Source organism: Petaurus breviceps, unplaced genomic scaffold, assembly GCF_028583685.1.
Source record: "Petaurus breviceps papuanus isolate PSGF00001 unplaced genomic scaffold, PetGlider_PUasm1.0 41, whole genome shotgun sequence".
Taxonomy (NCBI): Eukaryota; Metazoa; Chordata; class Mammalia; order Diprotodontia; family Petauridae; genus Petaurus; species Petaurus breviceps.
This window is the reverse complement of record NW_027186320.1, coordinates 6456956-6478626: the sequence shown is the minus strand read 5'-3', so window position 1 is coordinate 6478626 and position 21671 is coordinate 6456956. Positions and strand designations below refer to the sequence as shown.

Genomic DNA, 21671 nt, shown 5'->3' with positions numbered 1-21671 from the left:
TATATATATATATATATATATATATATATATATATATATATATATCCCATCTCTTAATAAGTGTATGATGTTAATGGGAGAAAATATTTGTAATTTCCATGCTAAGCTGATGTCTATAGACTTTACAATGTTTCATAAGATGAAGACATAATAATTATAATAATAAGTTGTTTTCTATGAGTTATGATATAAAGAATTCTAATGTAACACTTTAAACTTGTAATGTATTTCACTCAAAAGTGTATCTACCGTGTTTCCCTGATAATAAGACACTGTCTTATTATTATTTTTTTTTGGACAGAAAAACACCAGAGGCTTATTTTCAGGCGAGGGCTTATTTTAATGAACATTGACAGCAATTTTAATAAAGAGGTAAATGTGAACAAAAAAATGTACCTTTATTCAATAAGCAAATCACTGGGAAAGAACAGGATGAGGCGCTCACTGCTGCAGCTCTGATTGGATGCAGCTTGGAGCGCAGCGTGAGTTTCACAGGGGGGGGGGAACGGTGCATACAGAGGGTACCGTAATGTAGCGTGTAGCACAGGGGATCACCTTCACTACAGTAGCAATCTCAATAGGGCTTATTTTCGGGGGAGGGCTTATTTTAGAGGAATCTTACACAGTAAGGGGAGGGCTTATTTTTGGGATAGGTCTTATTATCGGGGAAACACGGTACCTCTATTTCCATCTCTATTTCTTCAACTAGATAGCTACTATATGTAAATCTGCAGATAAATATCTTTATATAGATTGATGAAGACTTATTCCCAAATTATTATGTAGAAAATATAGTGATTTATTCTGTCTCTTCATCCCATCACACCCTTTTTTGATTTCTCCCGCACACCAGAGAGAATAGGTATCCTGAGCTGGGTCCCACAATAGGATTTCACTGTGTGACTTTCTGCCCCACCAATTTTACAAAATCCAGAGTGCAAATAGACCACATTGTACTAATGTATTTAAGGATCCAAAGCAAAACAAAATTGCCCACCCAGATAGTGAATTTATCTTTCATGAAAGTTAACACATGGACCACAGGACATTTAAAGTAATAATAGGTCTATAAAACTGTTTAGCAAGCTTAGAGGCAATTTTTATTGGTGAAGAGCAATACAGACATTGTAGAAATCACAATTCCTTCTTGTAATGAATATATAGTACTTGAATTTTCACTACCGAGACGCTGAAGGATGGGAAACAGAGAATAGAGGGGGCCAAAATTGAATTACTCATATTGCGAACATTATTTACCTCTCATCTACAAATTTCTTCTTTAATATGATGAAAATGTTGCTGTCAGCAAATTGTTGCATACACACATATAACACAAAGATATACATATATACACATACACACATGTTTTGTGTGTGTTTATCTCTTAAAGAGATGAACCTATAATGTGAAAATGAGGAATACAGGAAGCAGAAAACCGTTCATTTCTAGAGGGGAAAAATTAAACTGGGAATCATGAGGCTAGATTCTAATCCTAACTTTGGCAGTAGTTAGAAGTTCAAATTTAATTTAGCAGCCCTCGGGACTAGAGTGGACTAGAATAAGAGGTATATCAGAGGTATATTCGGCTCTTAAAAGTTAGATCTGTGTTATCTAAAAGTCATGTCTATGATGCCAGTATGACATACTGGAATAAGGACTTGATTTGCCGTTTGAAGCCTGGATTTAAAACCTTTTTATTGCTACTGGCTGGGTGTTAGTGTATGGATTTGTGGTTAAAAATAAATGAATATATAAAGAGTTCATGTCAACTCAAATTGTTGTTTTCTGATATTATTTGCCTTCACAAAAACGAATTGAACTGTTTAGATATAATGTGCTAGAAAGCATTAACAATTAAAATAATAGTTATCCCTTCTGCATTACAACTTTCCCTACCTCAGTTTTGATATCACAAGTTGGCATAAGAAATTAAATGGGAATTTTGGGGGAGTTTTATGGAAGCCGCAGATGACACACAAAACACAGAAAAAGTTTAGAAATTCAGAAATACATAAAACATATATATAGTATTGTATAATAACATGTTTTATCTTTTAATACCATGGTAATTCAAACTTCTGTTATATGAAGGGTCAAGTAAATATGTACCATCTTTCAGAAACTGCAAGATGACTCCTTATCAGCAATGTTGTATGATACCTTCAACAAGAATGAAAACGACCACACTAATGGTAAATTATTTAACTTGAAAAGCCTACCACCCAAGACTAAAGTGGAGGGAGAGTAGGTGCATACTTTTTGTTTGCAAATGATTGTGCACTCAATGCATCCTCTGAAGCTGAGATGCAACAAAGTATGGATACATTCTCTTCCAGGTGTGGTATTTGTGGCCTGAGGTTCTCTGTCAGCTAGCACCATTTCATCTATACATGGAGTCATCAGTAAGAAAAAATGGAGAAGTTTTGAATGCTGTAGAGAAGTTCTTACTTTGAAAAATGTTTTCCAGGATGTACAAATAGATGATGAGCTTCATGCACATATTACCGGAGGTAGATCAGATTTTGGGAGTCTCTGAAAGAAAGAGTGGGAGAGAAGAGGCATTGGGCTGCCTATGAAACTGAAGCAGAGCCATTGTGCTGACCTCATTGTGGTATGCCTGTGAAACCTGAACAGTCTACTGGCATATAGAACCAGTTCTATTTGAATTGTCTTGGGAAGATCAAATGGCAAGATAAAGTACTAGACACTGAGGTCTTTCCCAAACTGAACTGCCAAGCATTCAAACTCCACTGTGGAATGCGCAACTTTGCTAGGATGGCCACATTGTTTGGATGCTAAATGAATATTTGCCTAAAAGACTATTTTTATGGAGAACTCACATAAGGTAGGTGTTCACATGGTCATGAGAGGAAACAATACAAGGACACTCTCAATGTCTTTCAGAACAATGTTAGTATCAGTTGTGAGATATGGAAAACACTGACACAGGATCCTTGGCCATGTTATGCCCTCATCAAAAAAGGCACTGTTCTCTATGAGCAAAGCAGAATTTCACTTCCTGAAAAGAACATGAGTTATGCAAATTTAGATATGCATCCCTCCTAAATGGTCATGTGGACTATTTGTGCTTGACCCTTGGTAGAGCCTTGTGAAGTCGTATTGGTATGATCATTTCCAACTGAACATACAGTAAATTGACCCCAATATTGTGGTGTTATTTTCATCCTCTTCAAACATGAAGAACAAACAATAACAACAACATTATGGAGAACAAAGAGAACTATCTTTCCCACAAAGGACTTAACAATGCACTGGATGGTCTGGTTTTTGCCATTCTTCATGATAGTCTTGTGAGTTGTTCATATAGGTCTGACGCAATTGGAAAATATTTGCATAGCCTTCCAAGAAAAGATCTTTACTTCCTGAGGGAGAATAATAGGTATAATAAGCTGGGTGGTTTTTTCCTCTGTTTTATTATGTGTTACTTTAAGTCTTCTGTGTCTTGAACATATTTATGGTGATTGAAGGAAAAACTATCCCAAAGATGAACCTAAATTATAGAATATGTAGCTTATGCAGGAGTCAATGACCCTGTTGTGTACTTTGAATCAAATTCTAACCACAAGTAGTACTTAAGCTTGGTGTTCTAGATTTTTGTGGAATTTTTCTCTAAGATGGGACAAAAGAGAAATTGAATTATTTTGGGTCAGGCCCCCAAGTGTGAATCCAATCCTTGAACCACAAATTCTTTTGCAGATTCTAGCTCAAGAGGTACAGAGAGATAAAAATAGTTTAAGTTTTCAATTTCTAAATGATATAGCTTTTAAAGGGAAACATTGCATATTTCCAATACAATCCTTGGAGTTAGCATCCACAAAAGTATTACCCTTGCAGAAAAGAGGGTAGCCATCCTTACCAATATCCATTCAAACACCAAACACAAGAAAGGCAAGACAGCTTATTGAAGTAGAAGAGCTCCCCCAACCCCAAATAAGAGACAGGAGATTTTATATACCAGGCAATCAAATCAATTCCATTGCTTCCAAAAAGATTTCCATCTCCCACTGAATGTTGTTGGAGAGTGGGACCCTAAGCCCAGCGCCCTCAGGAATAGCAATGTCCTCCACCCCTCCCCACAGCTTACTCCCTCAACCAGCAGATCTACTTCCTTTACAATTCTTGGAAACATCATTAAGGAGAAAAATCATTGAGAAAAGTGAGTTGACCATCTTGATTAACACCAACAACAGATGCTGAACAACTGCAAAAAAACTGGCAGAGGGGCAAAGCAGCCCTGGTTGGGGCAGTATCCCAGAAACTACCCATCCCTCATCCTGCCCATGCCTCAAAGCTATCATCTGCTGAAGCAACTGCTATAAAAAAGAAGTAATGTGATAAACCCAAAGACCCCAGCTCCTGGTATAAGAATGCACTGCTTGACAAAAAACTGCTGAGAATAAAATCAAAATGGGTACATGTTTTAGATATAAAGGAATAGTTTACCTGTCAGATTTATGAAAAAAGGAAGAATTTATGATAAAAAAAGAGAACATTATGAAATGCCAAATGGATAATTTTTATTACATTTAATTGAAAAGTTTTTTTTTTTTTAATAAAGTCAGTGTACCAGGATTGGGAGGGAAGCAGAAAACTGGGAAAGAACTTTTATAACCAGTGTCTCTGATGAAGGTCTCACTTGTAAAATATATAGAGAATTGAGTCAAATTTATAAGAATAAAAGCAATTCCACAATTGATAAATGGTGAAAGGATATGAATAGGCAGTTTTCAGGTGAAGAAATTAAAGCTATTTATAATCATATGAAGAAATGATCTAAATCTCCATTGATTAGAGACATGCAAATCAAAGCAAATCTTAAATACCACATCACACCTATATGATTGGCTAACATAACATAACAGGAAAATTATAAATGCCAGAGAAGATGTGGGAAAATTGAAACACTAATGCATTGTTGGAATTGTGAACTGATCCAACCATTCTGGAGAACCATTTGGAACTTCCAGCAACTGACATTGTAGGACGGATGGTGAGCAAAAGTCAGGCTAGGTGGGCATGATGGGATCAATGCCAGTTTATTGATATTTTTTTTGAGTACATATAGAGTACTTGCTTACAGGTTTAAAGAATATCTTGTTTTCTGCTCAGTATGCTTGAGCTCCAATGTACCTTCCCTGGAACAATTTTTTTTTCAGAACAAGCTAGTTTGTAATGCTTCCTTTTTGCCTCCAGTTTATCTCTGAGGACAAGATAAACTTTTTGCTCTGTTGGTTTTACATAATTATTTGAGGGAAAATTATCAGGTTGTTTATCAGAGGGGACTTTGCTCCCTCCTACATCTGAGATAGGTCTCTGAGTTTCCTTAGACCTTAATGCTCCAAGATATTTCAAACATGACCTTCCAAATGGAACTATGCCCAAACGGCTATAAAAATGTGTTTATTCTTTAACCCAGCAATACCACTTCTAGGGCTGTATCCCAAAGAGATCATAAAAATGGGAAAAGGACTCACATGTACAAAACTATTTATATTAGCTCTTTTCGTGGTGGCCAAGTATTGGACAATAAGGGGATGCTGATCAACTGGGGAACTGTTGAACAAATTGTGGTATGTGAATGTAATGGAATACTATTGTGTCATAAGAAATGGTTAGCAGGCAGATGTTAGAAAAATCTGGAAAGTCTTATATGAACTGATGATGAGAGATGTGAGCAGAGCCAGGAGAATATTTTACACAGTAATAAGAACATTATTGTAAAGCCAAGCATGAGCAGCTTTTCAGAGACTGGTGCTGTGAACAACTTCAAGGTTATGATTACACAGCATAGTGAATTCTTTAGTCAGTAACAAATTAAGGCAAAACATTCACAGAAACTAAAGTACAGCATTCACAATATTATAACTTAACAATTTATCATGAAAGTGGCCACATAGTTTTCACCAAAGTGCTCACATAGTTTTAAGCAAAAGATAAAATCCATTTAGTAAGTCCTTAATTCAATCATCCTTAAGGAGGCAAGCCTCCTTAATTGACACAAAGTACAATGGTCAAATTCCTCCACCCCAGGTCACATTGTCTAAAACTCTTCTATCAAAAAGTCCTCATTCTTCTTGATTGGAGATTAGTTTCCTATCATCCTTAATTAGCAAGTCCTTAACTCAGTCATCTAAAAATAAAAGTCAGTGTTCTCCACCCCTATGCCACAGTGAGTCATGATTTTCTCAGTTGGCATTAAATACCCAAGGAGAGGTCTTTTCATCTTGACTCAAGGCAGGTTCTCATCTTCCATGGTCCCAGCTCCTGCCTGAATCTATCCAATTGCCACCTGGGTTCAAAGGCAGACAGCTCCCAGTTCCTTGTCCAGCTTCTTGTGCAGTTCCTGTTCCATATTGAAGCTCACAGTGTCTGGTCCATTTCAAGTCCTTCATAGTTTCTGTTCCTGGGGGGAAGAGAAAGCTTAATAAAGCCACAATAACATTCATGAACATTGCCAGCATCTTCATCAATTAATTTTCTGCCAGTGAAATCAACATAGATGCAACAACAAGGTTTGAGGAATCAACACAAATCATCAGTATAGTCCCAGGGCCTTTGTCAGCAAGACCCTCCTCTAGGGTAAACAGACAAAAAAAATTTTTCTTTCAGGGCTTCTGAACCAGCAGTAAGTCAGAGATCTGTAACAACAGCACTGTCCTCTATCAGCAGACAAATCTGACAAAGAAACATGAAAACAAACAGACAAAATACTGACACAACAGCCATGCCTCCTCCCAGTTCTCCTCTCTTCTAATTTCTCAGTTTTTCTCAATTCTAAGTTCAGTCCTCAGTTCTCATTTCTCTTCTAAGTTCTTCTAAATTCTCAGTTCAGCTCTCAGTTCTCTTTGCTCACTCCAGCAGCAGCAGTCCAGCCTCCAGATGCTTGCTCCCAGAAGTTCTTTCCTCTCTCAGCTTGGGCTTTTCCTTATGTATGCTATTAGCTCCTCCCTGTTCTGCCCCTTCCTGTTATGCCAACAAGTCCATCCCACTGAGGTATTTACAATTTTGGGGTCTTAATACTTGACACAATTATGAACGAGAAACTAAGTGCTAAATACCTGTTAGATTGCCAATACAAGGTGCAGGGAAGATCTTCAAATTCCCATTACCACTATAATTATGCAATGACTAACTTTGATACACTTAACTGTTTTCAGTAATGGGAAAAAAAACTAAGATAAGTCCAAAATATTCATGATAGAAAATGCTATCCACATCCAGAGAAAGAAGAGTGTGAATGCAGATTGAAGCACACTATTTACACTCTCTCTCTGTCTCTCTCTCTGTCTCTCTCTCTCTGTTTTTTTTTTCTTTCTCATGGTTTCTACCATTAATTTTAATTCTTCTTTACAACATGACTAATGTGAAAATGTTTAATGAGAACGTATATATAGAGCCTTTATCAGATTGCACACCTTTATCAGATTGCACTTAGGGAGGGTGGAGGGGAGAGAGGCAGAGAAAATTTCAAAACTCAAAAGCTTATAGAAGTGAATGCTTGAAACTAATATTAAACAAATTAATTTAAAGGAAAAAAGAAAAAGAACTAATATCCTCACCAAATTCCACCACACTGCCAATGACAGGGTAAACAAGTTAGCCTTGCTGAATAAGCAAGAACTCTGAGGGAGGGATGAGAGGCAGCATGTGACAGAAGAGACAAACCACCATGATCTTGATTTCCATCTCTCCTCAGATGCTAAAGGGGACAGTCTAGAACTCAGAAACAAAGAGACTTTGGAATAACAATGCTTCAAGTCCATCATCCTTAGGAATAACCTCTGTGGATATAATTACTGCAATGACATCTTTTGAAAAACTGAAAAATACAATTTTGGCCACTATAGTCCTTATAACTTCCAAATGGTTCAAAATCAGACATGTTATACTAAAGAGAAGGCTTTAATATCTCTTTTGTCACCACATCATAGGGAACATGGAACCATTTTGTCTGACTTGAAGTAAAAGTTTCATTTTTTATTGTCTCCCCATTACTTTGGTGGCTTGGAAGCATTGACTTTCTAATTTTTTTCTGTTTGTATCCCCAGTGCTTAACAGAGTGTTTTGAACATAGTAAGCTCTTAATAAATGTTTTCTCCATTTATAGAATTTATAAAGAACTGTGGATTAATTAGATGATTATATCCATTTTCTAATTTGTTTAATCATTATATAAATTCAGTTTGAAATTAATTCAGGAACTCAATTTGTCTTATTTCATAGAAACACAAATATAAATTTATCTTCTTAGTAAATTCCTTTAAAAGTTTCTATAAAACATAAACATGAATCAAAAATGTCTTGGTCTGCTATATTGTTCTATATTTACTATTTTTCTTATCTCTTTATACACAGACATACATACATAATCATGTAATAAATAGAATTAAAACAACTTATTATGTGCTTTAAAAGTGTTTAGTAGTACCCTTTCCATTTCAACATGACTGAAGAATTGAAGTGACATTCCATTATCATAGAGTAAGACATATTAAAGTCAAATTTTGGGCAAGGCACATTGGTCAAGAATAATACCATTTTAAAAATGTAATGAGAGAGGAAATAGGATAGTAGACAAGTGAAAAGTTGTCTTTTTAGCCTTATGTATCTTATCTTCATGCACGATCAGCTTATTTCACTAGGCAAAACAGTTTTAGGTGTTCTGTTTATATAGCTCCAAAAAGGATTTTTGTAACACTAAAATCTTACTTTCCAATTCAATAATGCTCTTTGGTTTTTTGTGTTTTTTTTTATTATTTCACTCTGCCTGTTAGTACCTACATGATGCAACAAAATGGGCTGCATGATCATGCAGGAAAAAAACAAATTCCACATTTATGACTACCTGAAGTTAAAAGGCTCAATAAATACATAGCCCAGACTCTGCTTTGTCACATACTAATGAATATGAATATTAAAAATGAAATGATTATTTCACTTATTCTTCAGCAATTATTAGAGAGGACATTTTAATTCAAATTAATTTTTATTTTCTGAAAGACATGTCTAGAAATATCTGTATTTACTATAGATTTTCTGAGTCATATGTCATTTATTTATGACTCACATTGTTGCTTCAATAGAAAATCTGAAAGAAAGAACATTTTAAAAATGAATTTATTTTTAGCTTTCAACATTAACTTTTATTAGATTTTGAGTTCTAAATTCCCCCACCTCCCCTAGATGGCATGCAATCTGATATAGGCTGTTCATATACAATCATATTAAACATATTTCCACATTAGTCATGTTGTGAAAGAAGAATCAAAACAAAAGGGAAAAACCATGAGAAAGAAAACAAAGTGGGAAAATAGTTTGATAAGATCTGTAATAAGACTCCATAGTTCTTTCTTGGGATGTGGATATCAGGCTCTATCATTAGCCTTTTGGAATTGTTAATTTAGATGGTTACATTGCTGAGAAGAGTTAAGTCTATCAAAGTTGGTCATTGCACAATGTTGCTGTTAATGTGTAGTGTTCTCCTGGTTGTTTACTTCACTCAGTCACTTCTTCTAAGTCTTTCAACATTTTTTTTAAGTCCATCTGTTCATCATTTCCTATGCAACAATAATAACAACTTGTTCAACCTTCCCCCAATTGATTAACACACCCTCAATTTCCAGTTCTTTTCTACCACAAAAAGAGCTGCAATAAATACTTCGGTTCATGCAGGTCCTTTTCCCTTTTTAATGATCTCTTTGGGATACAGATCTAGTAGAGATATTGCTGGATCAAAGCACAGCTTTATAGCACTTTGGGTATAGCTCCAAATAGCTCTCCAGAATGGTTGATATCAGTTCATAACTCCACCAACAATGCATTAGTGTTCGAATTTTTCCACATCTTCTTGAACATTTTTCATGTTCCTCCTTTGACATGTTGTTTCAATGTGCATTTCTCTAATCAATAGTGATTTAGAACACTTTTCATATGAATATAGATAGCATTAATTTTTTCATCCAAAAAAGGTCTGCTCAAATACTTTGACCATTTATCAACTGGGGAATAATTTATATTCTTCTGAATTTGATGCATTTCTCTATATAGTTTAGAAATGAGGCCTTTATCAGAGACTCTGGCTGTAAAAATTATTCCCCAGCTTTCTGCTTCCCTTCTAATCTTGGTTGAATTTGCTTTGTCAGTGTAAAATCTTTCTAATGTAATGTAATCAATATTAACCATTTTACATTTTATAATGAACTCTATCACTGTTGGGTCATAAATTCTTTCCCTCTCCATAAATCTAACAGGTAAACTATTCCATGCTCTTCTAATCTGTGTACAATAGCAGCCTTTATTTCTAAATCATGTACCCATTTTTACCTTACCTTGATATACACTGTGAGATGTTGATCTATGCCTAATTTTTTCCAAGCTTGTTTCCAGTTTTCCCAGAAGGTCTGTCAAAAACTGAGTTCTTATCCCAGAAGCTGTACTCTTTGGGTTAATCAAACAGTAGATTATTAGAGTCATTGACTACTATGTCTTGCATACCTAACCTATTCCACTGATCCACCACTCTATTTGTTAGCCAGTAGCAAGAAATTTTTATGATTTGTGCTTTATAGTAGAGTTTTAGATCTGTCACAACTAGGCAAACTTGCCTTGCATTCTTTTCATTATTTCCCTTGATATTCTAAACATTTTGTTCTTCCAGATGAATTTTGTTGTTTTTTTCTAGCTCTATAATATAATTTCTGGTTCATTGGTATAACACTGAATAAGTAAATTAATTTAGGTGGAATTGTCATTTTTATTATATTACCTCAGTCCACCCATGAGAAACTGATTTTTCCCAAGTATTTAGATGTGACTATTGGTGTTAAAAGGTTTTAAAATTGTGTTCATATAGTTCTTGGGTTTGTCTTGGCAGGTAGACTCCTAAATGTTTTATATTCTCTACAACTTTTAAAAATGGAATTTCTCTTCCTATCTCTTATTGCTGGGTTTTGTTAGTAATATATAGAAATGGTGATGATTTATTTGGGTTTATTTTAGATATTACAACTTTACTAAAGTTGTTAATTATTTCAAGAAGATGTTTTGATGCTTTAGGATTCTCTAAGTATGCCCTCATATCATCTGCAAAGAGGGATAACTCTGTTTCTTCTTTGTGTATTCTAATTCCTTCAATTTCATTTTCTTCTCTTATTGCTAAAGCTAACATTTCTAGTACAATATTGAGTAAAAGTAGAACCATTCTTGGTTCACCACTTATTTTAATGGAAATGCTTATCCCCTTTATATGTAATGGTGGGTGATTATTTTAGATAGATGCTACTTAACATTTTAAGGAAAACCCCATTGATTCCTAACCTCTCTAGTGTTTTTCAGATGAATTAATATTATATATTGTCAAAAGCTTTTTCTGCATATATTGAGATAATCATATGAACTGTTAATATATAATAATAATTACATAATCTGTTAATTTTGCTGTTGTTATGGTGAATTATACTAATGCTTTTCCTAATATCAAACCAGTCCTGAATTCTTAGTATAAATCCCAACTAATCATAATGTATTATCCTAATGATAAACTGCTAAACTCTCTTAACTGATATTTTGCTCAAAATTTTTGTATCTATATCCATTAGGGAAATCTGTATAAAATTGTCTTTTTCTATTTTGGTTCTTCCCAGTTCAGGAATCAGCATCATATCTGCATCATAAAAATAATTTTGTAGGACTCTGTTTACACCTATTTTTCCAAATAGTTTATATGGTATTTGAATTAATTGTTCTTTAAATGTTTGGTAGAATTTACTTAAAAATCCATTTGGCCCTGAATTTTTTTCTTACAAATTTCATTGTTGGCTTATTCAATTTCTTTTTTCTGAAATTGGATTATTTAAATATTTGTGTTCCTCTTTGATTAATATTGCCAATTTGTATTTTTGCAAGTATTCATTTGACTTAGATCATGAGATTTATTGGTATAGAGTTGGGCAAAATAAATTCTCATTATTGTTTTTATTTCCTATTCATTGATGGTATGTTGGTCTTTTTCATTTTTGATACTAGTAATTTGGTTTTCTTTTTTCTTTTATCAAATTACCCAAAGTTTTATCTATTTTATTAGCTGTTTTCATGAAATGAGCTCTTAGTTTTAATTATTATTTTAATAATTTTATTAATTTAATTGCTTCTTTCTGGCTGCCTACAGTATTTTCTCCTTGTCCTGATAATTCCAGAATTAAGCTATAGTACTCTTTTGAGTTTTGATTTTGGGATCTCTTTCATGAGGCGTTCTTTCAATGACTATATGAGTCTCTACTTCTGGAATCTCAGAACAGTTTTCCTTGATAATTTCTTGAAAGATGCTGTTCAGGCTCTTTTTTGAATGTGGCTTTCAGGTAGACAAATAATTCTTAAATTATCTTTCCTGGATCTATTTTCCAGGTCAATTGTTTTTCCAGTGAGGTATTTTATATGTTTATTTTTTTTATTTTTCCATTCATTTGACTTTGTTTTACAGATACTTGATGTGTCATAGAATCATTACCTTCTACTTGGACAATTCTAACTTTTAAGTATTTAGTTTCTTCAGATAGCTTTTGTATCCCCTTTTCCACTTGTCCAATTCTATTTTTTATAGAATTTTCTTCAGTCAATTATTGTACCTCCATTTCCATTTAGGCAGTTGTTTTTTTTTAAGAATTACCTTCTTCCATCAATTTTTGTCATTCCATTTCCAAGCTGTTTACTCTCTCTTGCATACCTCATTTCTTTTTTGTGTTCTTCTTCTATCTCTCTTATGTAACTATAAAAGTCCTTCTTAAGCTCTTCCATGCAGGTTTTTGGGCTTTGAGAGCAAATCATATGCCCCTTTGATGCTTTAGATGTAGGTATAAAGCAGGAAAGATTTACATCAGGAATGTAGGACTCATTAAATACTAGGAGAACTATAAGCATAATTGGTCACATCAAGAGCAAAACTAACAGAAACCATATGATTATTTCAATAGATGCAGAAAAAGCTTTTGACAAAATACAACACCCATTTCTATTAAGAACACAAGAGAGCAAAGGAATAAATGGATTCTTCCTTAAAATGATAAATAGCATCTACTATAAACCACCAGGAAGTAATATATGTAATGTGCATAAGTTAGAAACATTTCCAATAAGATTGGGGGTGAAACAAATATTTCTATCATCACCACTGTGATTGAATATTGTATTAGAAATGTTACCTTTATCAATAAGAAGAGAAAAAAGAATAGGCATTGAAGAAAGAAAGCAATCATGCTTTGTAGAATAGATGATGATATACAAAGAGAATCCTAGAGAATCAAGCAAAAAAAACTACTTGAAATAATAAACAACTTTAGCAAAGTAGCAGTATACAGAATAAAACCATGTAAATCATCACCATCTCTGTATATTACTAACAAATTCCAATAGCAAAAGGTAGAAAGGTAAATTCCATTTAAAGTTACTGTAGAAATTATAAAATATTTGGTTGTGTACCTGCCAAAACAAATCCAGGAACTATATGAATACAATTACAAAATGCTTTTCACATTAATAAAGTCAATGCTAAATAAGTGGAAATGGTTGCTCATGGATAGGTTGAGATAATATAAAAAATATAATTCTGCCAAATTAGTCTACTTAGTGCCATACCAATCAAACTACCAAAAATATTTTATAGAGATAGAAAAAATAAGAACAAAATTCTTCTGGAAGAACAAAGGGAAATACTGAAAAGAAAGGCTAGGGAAGGTGTCCTCACCATACCAGACCTTAAATTTTATTATAAAGCTGAAATCATCAAAACTCCTAGGTAATGGTTAAGAAATAGAGTGGTGGATAAGTGGAATAGGTTAGGTACACAAGACACAGTAGTCAATGAATGAAACAATATACTGTTTGAAACCCAAAGACCCCAGATTCTGGGATAAGAACATACTATGTAACAAAAAATGCTGGGAAAACTGGAAAATCATCTGGCAGAAAATGGGCATAGACAAATATCTTATACCCTATAATGAAATAAAGTCAAAATGGGTACCCAATTTAGATCTAAAGGCTGATATTATACACAAACTGGGAACGCAAGGAAAAGTCAACCTGTCAGATTTATGGAGACTGGGAGAACTTATGACCAAACAAGAAATAGAGAACATTACAGAATGCAATATGGAAAATTGTGATTACATTAAATTGAAAAGTTTTGCATAAAGTCAATGTAACCAAGATTAGGTGGGATGCAGAAAACAGAGAGAATTTTTTTTTATAACCAATGTTTCTGATAAATGTCTCATCTCTAAAATATATAGGGAATTAAATCAAATTTACAAGAATACAAGTTATTCTCCAAATTGATAAATGGTGTAAGTATATGAAAAGGTGGTTTTCAGATGAAGAAACTAAAACTCTCTATAGACATAGGAAAAATGTTCTAAATCACTATTGAGTAGAGAAATACAAATCAAAACAACTCTGATCTACTACATCAGAACTATCAGATTGGCTAATATGATACAACAGGAAAATTTGAAATGCTGGAGATGTGGGAAAATTGGAAAACTAGCATACTGTTAGAGTTGTGAACTGATCCTACTATTCTGGAGAACCATTTGGAACTATGCCCAAGGGCTGTAAAAATGTGCATTTCTTTGACCCAGAAATATCACTTCTAAGGCTGTCTCCAAAAGAGATCATAAAATCTGGGGGAAAAAAAACATGAACAAAAATACTTATAGCCACTCTGTTTGTGGCGACCAAAAATTGGAAATTGAGGGAATGCTAATAAATTGGGGAGTGACTGAACAAGGCATGGTATATGAATGTAATGGAATATTATTGTGTTAAAAGAAATGAGGAGCAGGTGGATTTCAGAAAAAAACTTGGCAAGACTTTTTACATGAACTAATGCTGTGTGAGGTGAACAGAAAGAACCAGGAGAATATTTTACTCAGTTATAGCCACTATGTGTGATGCCTAACTTTGACAGGCTTAGATCTTCTCACTAATGCAAGTTTTTAAGACAACTCCAAAAGGCTCGTGATAGAAAATGCTATCTACATCCAGAGAAAGAACTATGGAGTAAGAATGCAGATTGAAGCATACTATTTGCTCCCTTTTTATTGTTTTGTTTTGTTTCATCCCATGTTTTCTAATTTTTCGTTACAACATGACTAATGTGAAAATTTTTCATGTCTATATATGTAAAGGTTTTATCAGGTTGCATGCTGCCTTGGCGGGGGGGAGGGGGTGAGGGAGGCAGAGAAAATTTAAAACTCAAAGCTTGAGGAACTTAATGTTGAAAACTAAAAATAAATAAATAATCTGAAAAAATGCAGGTATATTGGCAATTTATTCTCTTCTGAGTTTGTGTTTTGATCTCCCCTGTCCCCATTGAAACTGTCTGTGGTTAGTTTCATTTTTGCTTTTTGCTCATGTTTCTTGCCTATTTCCTGGCTTTTAAAGTTGAGCTCTTCTGCTGGAGCACAGGAGGCATTGTTCCAACCTTAGAGTGCTAGGGTCCAGGACCTGGTCACTGACTTGATGTGCTCTGGCCTCAGGTAATGGCAGCTGGAGGCTGTAGGAGTCTGGCATGTTACCAGGTGTTGAGCTGGGGTCCTAATGGTGGTGTCTGCCATATGCTAAGTCCAGGTCAGGTTTTTTCTTTGTTTCCCCAAGTCTATATTGAAGAAAATGGAGGTCTATCCACTGGATGATGCCTGCCCACCCTGGGCTGTGCTGAAGCACATGGAAGTCTACTGCTGGGGGATGACTGTCTGCCTGGAGCTGTGCAGGAGCACAAGGATCTCTGGCTACTGGGGGCTTCCTGCCCACCAAGGCATGCACTGAAGTACTTGGTGGTTATCTAAGCTGGAGTCTTCCAGTTCCCCTTGCTTTGCAGAGGCACAGGGGAGGTCCTGGTATTGTCATTTGCCTTTTCCACCACACAGGGACTCAGCATCTCCTGCTCATTTGCTGTAGTGGGGATTGCTGCTGGCATGCTTCCTGTCCTGGAATGCACTCCCCTTTTATCTAAGTGAAATATTCTTGCCTCTCCTCCAAATTTCCAGGGTTAAAAGATTGCTTCACCTTGTCCTTATGGCTCCACTGTTCCAGGATTTTCCCGGGGTCACAATTTTCTGGTTTTTCAGAGGTTAGTGTGGGAGATTGACAATGATTTACTGCTTACTCTGACATATTGCTTCCCAGAAATCCTATCAACTTATTTTCCTATCATCAGAATTTAGTTTTAGTACTAAAGTTCAAAATTTAAACTTAGAGGTTTAACTGGAGGTTATTTTTCTTTTTTTGAAGCACCTGTAGTCTCTGGTATTTTGAAGTGATAATACTGAATAGTAAAGGGCATTATCTTCTTTTGCATATTTTCATATTCAAACCATTTCCCTGGTTTTATTTCCATATAGAAAACTTTTTCCACATTAAAATAAATTATAATAACGTATAAAAGTACATATTTACCAGTCTTTGGGAATTTTAAAGGTGAAAAATAATTTTGATTTAAGTATAAGAATTCTATATTTTCTGAGAGTCCACAACCTCAGTGTTTTTGGGCTATAGCTTTTCTATTATGGCTCAAGATGTAGGAAGAAGTACCTTCTTCCTCCTCTCCCTCCTGTCTACCTGTCATCTTCTACTTATTCCTATATAGGCTTTAATTTTGAATGCTGGTTAGATGTCGGTGAACAGAAATCTCTGGGAAGGAAATCTGAATGTTCTCTAAAGGATAAGTACAGGTCAACCTCAGGGAATTCCCTTAACTTGAATAAAATACAAAATTATATAATAGAATTATATAATAAAACATTTTCTCAGCTTTTTTCATATGAATTTTTATATGAATGAGAACAAGGAGATTGATAGGAAAAGCAACCAGAGAATTCAAAATCTGAGAGATAAAGATTAAAAAAATGAAGATATACTTAAAGTCTGTATTTTCTATCCCCATCAATTATATTTCCATTTTGCTTATCCATATCAGAAGTACAAAAACAAATAGAACAGTGCTACATAGAGCATGAGAAGATAGAATGTGAAGGAAAGTGCTAGGCCTTTTTTTTTTTTGCTTTTTGGAGGCCAGGGCAATTGGGTTTAAGTGACTTGCCCAAGTTCACACATTTAGCAAGTCTTATGTTGAGTGTTTGAGGCCAGATTTGAATTCAGGTCCTCCTGTCTCCTGGGCCAGTGCTCTATTCACTTCACCACCTAGACACCTCAGAAAGTGATAGTCTTAAAAGTAGAAATTATTACAAATATACACACTATATATACCCCCATGACTTTGCATCTCTTTGACTTTTCTCACTCTCTGCTCTAGATCTGCAGTGCCTTTTTTCATATTATCTTAACCTGATGAATTGCTAATTTATATTCAATTCAAATTTTATAGGTATTTCTGTCATAATATTGTCTCTAATGCCATAGAATTCAAACCTAGCCTGAGGACACTTACTGGTGTGTGATCCTGTCCAAGTCACTTAAGCTCAGTTTGTCTTAATTTCCTCAACTATAAAAGATAGTAACAACATCTACACCCTAAACATTTTGTGAGTATCAGATGAATTAATAATTAATAGGTAAAGTACTGGTCAGAGTGTCTGGCACAAAATCATTGCTATAAAAATATCTCTTCTTTTCCCTCCCCCATACTTTATACCTCTTTAGTGCACTTCACTTGTGTTTTATATTAGGGTTATATGTTTAAAACAGTAAGTCATGTCATATCATATTTATAGATACTTTTTACTTTAGAGTACTTTTCAAAGTACTCTACATACTGCACATCTTAAAATAAATGTCTGTTGAATTAAATAGAATTCACTAACCTGAAAATGGTATAAGTAGTCTATAGTAATGCCAATATTTATGCATTAGATAACACAAAAAGAAGCCAGATATAATTCTAAAGCAAATGGTACATTCAGGCAGTTACAAACATTTTTTAAAAAAGAAGAGTGAATAAATCTGTCAATTTGAAAATGGAAAATCCATTATTTTTTTTCCTTTTCATCATTAGGAAGTAAAAAATGAGTAGATATGCTAAATGTTTAATTTTACAACTGGTTGAAATAATATCATGTAGACACAGCATTAATGACCACTAATTCAGTGAACTGACAGCATAAAATCCTTCATTGGCTTTAACAGAATGGAGTGATTTGTCCATAAGGAGTTTCATCCAATATATACTATGACAGAAACTCACTCCTTGCTCAGAAATATGTGCATATGTATGTACTTATGTGTATATCTATATATGTTTCTACATTTTTTTGTTTACATATTTGTCTATTATCCATGTATGTGCATTTCTATTTTTCATCTAACATGCAATTTCTTCAGGGTGGTGCCCTCTTTGTGTGACTCCAGAGACACTGATTGGAAGGAATCTGATACTTTGTCATTCAGTTAATTAACTTTTATTAAGCATCAACTATGTTCTCGGCACCAGTATGCGCTGGAGATACACATATGAAAAAAGAAAACTTCTTCCTTGATAGCCTCTGCCCTCAAAGAATTACAATCCATCAGAAAAAGATAATAAATAAAAGGGATTTGAAAGGGGAGGAGGGATCACACCCCTTGCATGATCATGAGGGAGAAGTCAGAGACATCACAAAGTAGTTCAGCCAGGTGGGACATGAGGAGATGTCTGTCCTGGGTCTCTTCTTTATATGGAGGTTTTGGAATTCATGGCTCTGCCCTCCTATGAGAAAGACAAAAGATGTGCCTAGCAAAGATAATTCAATCTTGTTTAATGATAAAATTTTCCTAATGATGAGCTTCCTGAGGCATGATGAATTAAGGGAAGTCCCAAAGTAATCTAGGCAGAAAGGAAAAGAAGGGTCTTATACAGATAACTAAGAATAACTGCCTAATATATTGAGAAAGTTTTTTTCTCCATACTTACATAACTATAATATCAAAAATAGTATTTGAATCTACTTCTTTCTGATTCCCAGATTGGTCTTCTCCATATGCCAAGTTCTCAGTACAATCTAAAAAAATGCACCATTTTAGTCCATCTCCAAAAGCTTATTAAAAACAAAACAAAACTAGAAGGTAATTTGATTTTTGTCATGGTTTCACTGAGTAGTTGTATTCTGAAACCATCACAAGTCGAAGTTATAATTCCATTTTTCAATTCTTCTATATTGGAAATATCCCTTTTCTTTATAATGAAGCAGCTCTTTGTTGGAAACAGACTCTAATTGGGAACACAGAATTGAACTAACTTTTCTTGCATTAGGAATTATAATTGAGAAATGTGAAAAACATTCTGATTTTAGTCATTTTTGTTTACCCTCCAAATAGCCTAATTGTTTTAAAAGCCTACTGTGTCCTGGTATGATGTAGTTGCCACCCTTGAAGTGGTTTTAAATATTGTAGATCATCCATAATGCCAGTTTCTCAATAAGGAAAAGCTGTTTTCTTCCCATCCTGCTGTGTTTATGGAGCTGTAATTATCTTTAAATGAATAGTTTGCACACTTTTCAAGACTATCATTTATTTTTAGAGGGAGAATGTTTAGGACTCCTGGGACATAAAGCATGTATCATCTCATTTCCATCTCAACTTTCTGCATTAATACTTTTTTCTACTGGTTCAAGATATAAGATTAGTAGTAGAGTGTTGAAAGCCATATTGCCTGCACAACGGAGGAAAACACCAAGGAATAAAAACTTGGATTGATATCATCACTGAATACCCCTACTTAGCAACTAAAAAAGCAAATTTTCTTTTCCACTCAGGTTGTCAGTTTACATTGACAAAATTCTTCCCACCAAAGAGAGGGGAACTTGATCTCAGATTTTGTTAAAGGAGGAGTTTCTGTATAAGAAAATGCCCTATATGAATGTAGGCTGGTACCTTCTGTTCAAATTGTAGTAAAAGCTTATTGGACAGAAATCTTTAAATTTTAAGCCACTTACCTGGGATCATACAGCACATCTATGTTAGAAGTAGGTCTTAATGGTTCTTTACCCACTACACCATTTGACCTTTCTCTGACTTCCATGCTGGGCTATAATCAAACCCTGTAAGGCAAAACTACCAGTTTTCAGAAAGCAGGTTATGTGACAAAGTTTGGCCTGCCTACCTAGAACTTGGATTTGTTTCAGAATTAGTCTGGCTACTATTTTCAGCTAATGGAAGTCTTAGGATAACCTGTTTTCATCCAAAGCTTCTATAAGAAAATCCAATAGAGGAAATTGGGTCCTAGGTTTGTGGTGTGTTAAAAAAATAGGTCCTAGAAAATCAATTCTTAATGAAAGCAGTTTTAGTTAGGTTTTTCCCCATTCTTGCAACCAACTCACTGATGACAATATTTTTGAGAGACCTCAGGAACAATATAGCATTCAAGAGCCACTATATATTCTTGGAACCCACCTCTCAGTATGTATCTATACTAAAATGAAGACTTATTTTACTGATATAAGTTATGGATTTATAGATTAGGGAAACAATGCCTAGAGTAGGCTTGACTTGATAATGTGAGCAATCATTCAATGGCTCCAGTATACTAAAGTTTGAACAAGTCATATCCCACTGGGTGGTAATCATGTGAAAATGTGTTTGAAATTCCAAATTTGTGGGGTCAGTTTTAAAAAGTCAAATATATTTAGAAATACAATCACTCTAATTTGGTCCAGTGTGAAATGATAATTTCCATCATGCAGCATCAAAATGCTGGATGATACTGAAATAACAAGGCTTCTAAAATAAAAAAAAACATAATGAAATAAATCAAGAAACAAGAAGAAACTCCAATTCAAGCTTGAGCACAGAACTCACAGAATTGCCTGAGTTAGAGTAAGAAATACCCATTTCCTCCTATCATTTTTTTCTGTTCAGCAGACCTGAAACAAGTAAGTTACTCTAGTGAAGAAAGACTCTGAATGAGTTTTCAATAGACTTTCCCTGTCCTATTCAGTGAGGAGGTGTCCTCATGCTGTATGAATCTAAATTCTGCAGGTATTGGGACATTGAATAAAAAATTATTCTATGTAATTTATGCCAGTACTTCTTAGAGAGAAAATCAGTAGTCAAATCTGAGGAGATTGAGGTTTAAGATACCAACAGATGGTTCTTCTAGTGAAAGCACAGGAAAATCTAGGGGAGAATTTTTCATAGGTAACTTGATGTCAAATCCTTTACTCTTCTCATGTCAGGATTCAGATGGAGACCTGGATACTTGATGCTCTCTTCCACATGCTAATCTGACCTTTCAGTGAGTGCATCCTATGAATGCATAGCAGGAGAAAGAGAGAGAGGGATGTGTATAAGGTGAGCTTGATTACCAATGAGGCTTAAGTTCATCATGATTTTTCTCTTTGGTTTTGGGAATATCATTTCAACAAGACCACCTAAAAATGAAAAAAAAATTAGTGAAACATTTTTTGGTCTAAATAATGAAGAGGAAAGCATTTTAATGAGTTTTCTGCTCAGAGTTGGCCATTTCTTAAATTGGCCAATACAATAACTGTCTTCATGATATGTCAAAAAAACTGAAAAATTAAAATTGCTACTAATGTATCACTTTTTAAAGGGACATGTGCTTTTTATCTCTTCTATTTTCAAGGGTATAAAATCATAACATGTCTTAGAATCCCTAGCTTCTTACAAAGTATAGCTCAGGTGCCATTGTATACTAGATGTCT

General features: G+C 34.5%; 1 pseudogene; it reads left to right on the top strand.

The window, feature by feature from the left end:
- Positions 1-21671, top strand: part of LOC138171093 (phosphatidylinositol 4,5-bisphosphate 3-kinase catalytic subunit beta isoform-like) — a 130690-nt pseudogene that overhangs the window by 18888 nt on the left and 90131 nt on the right.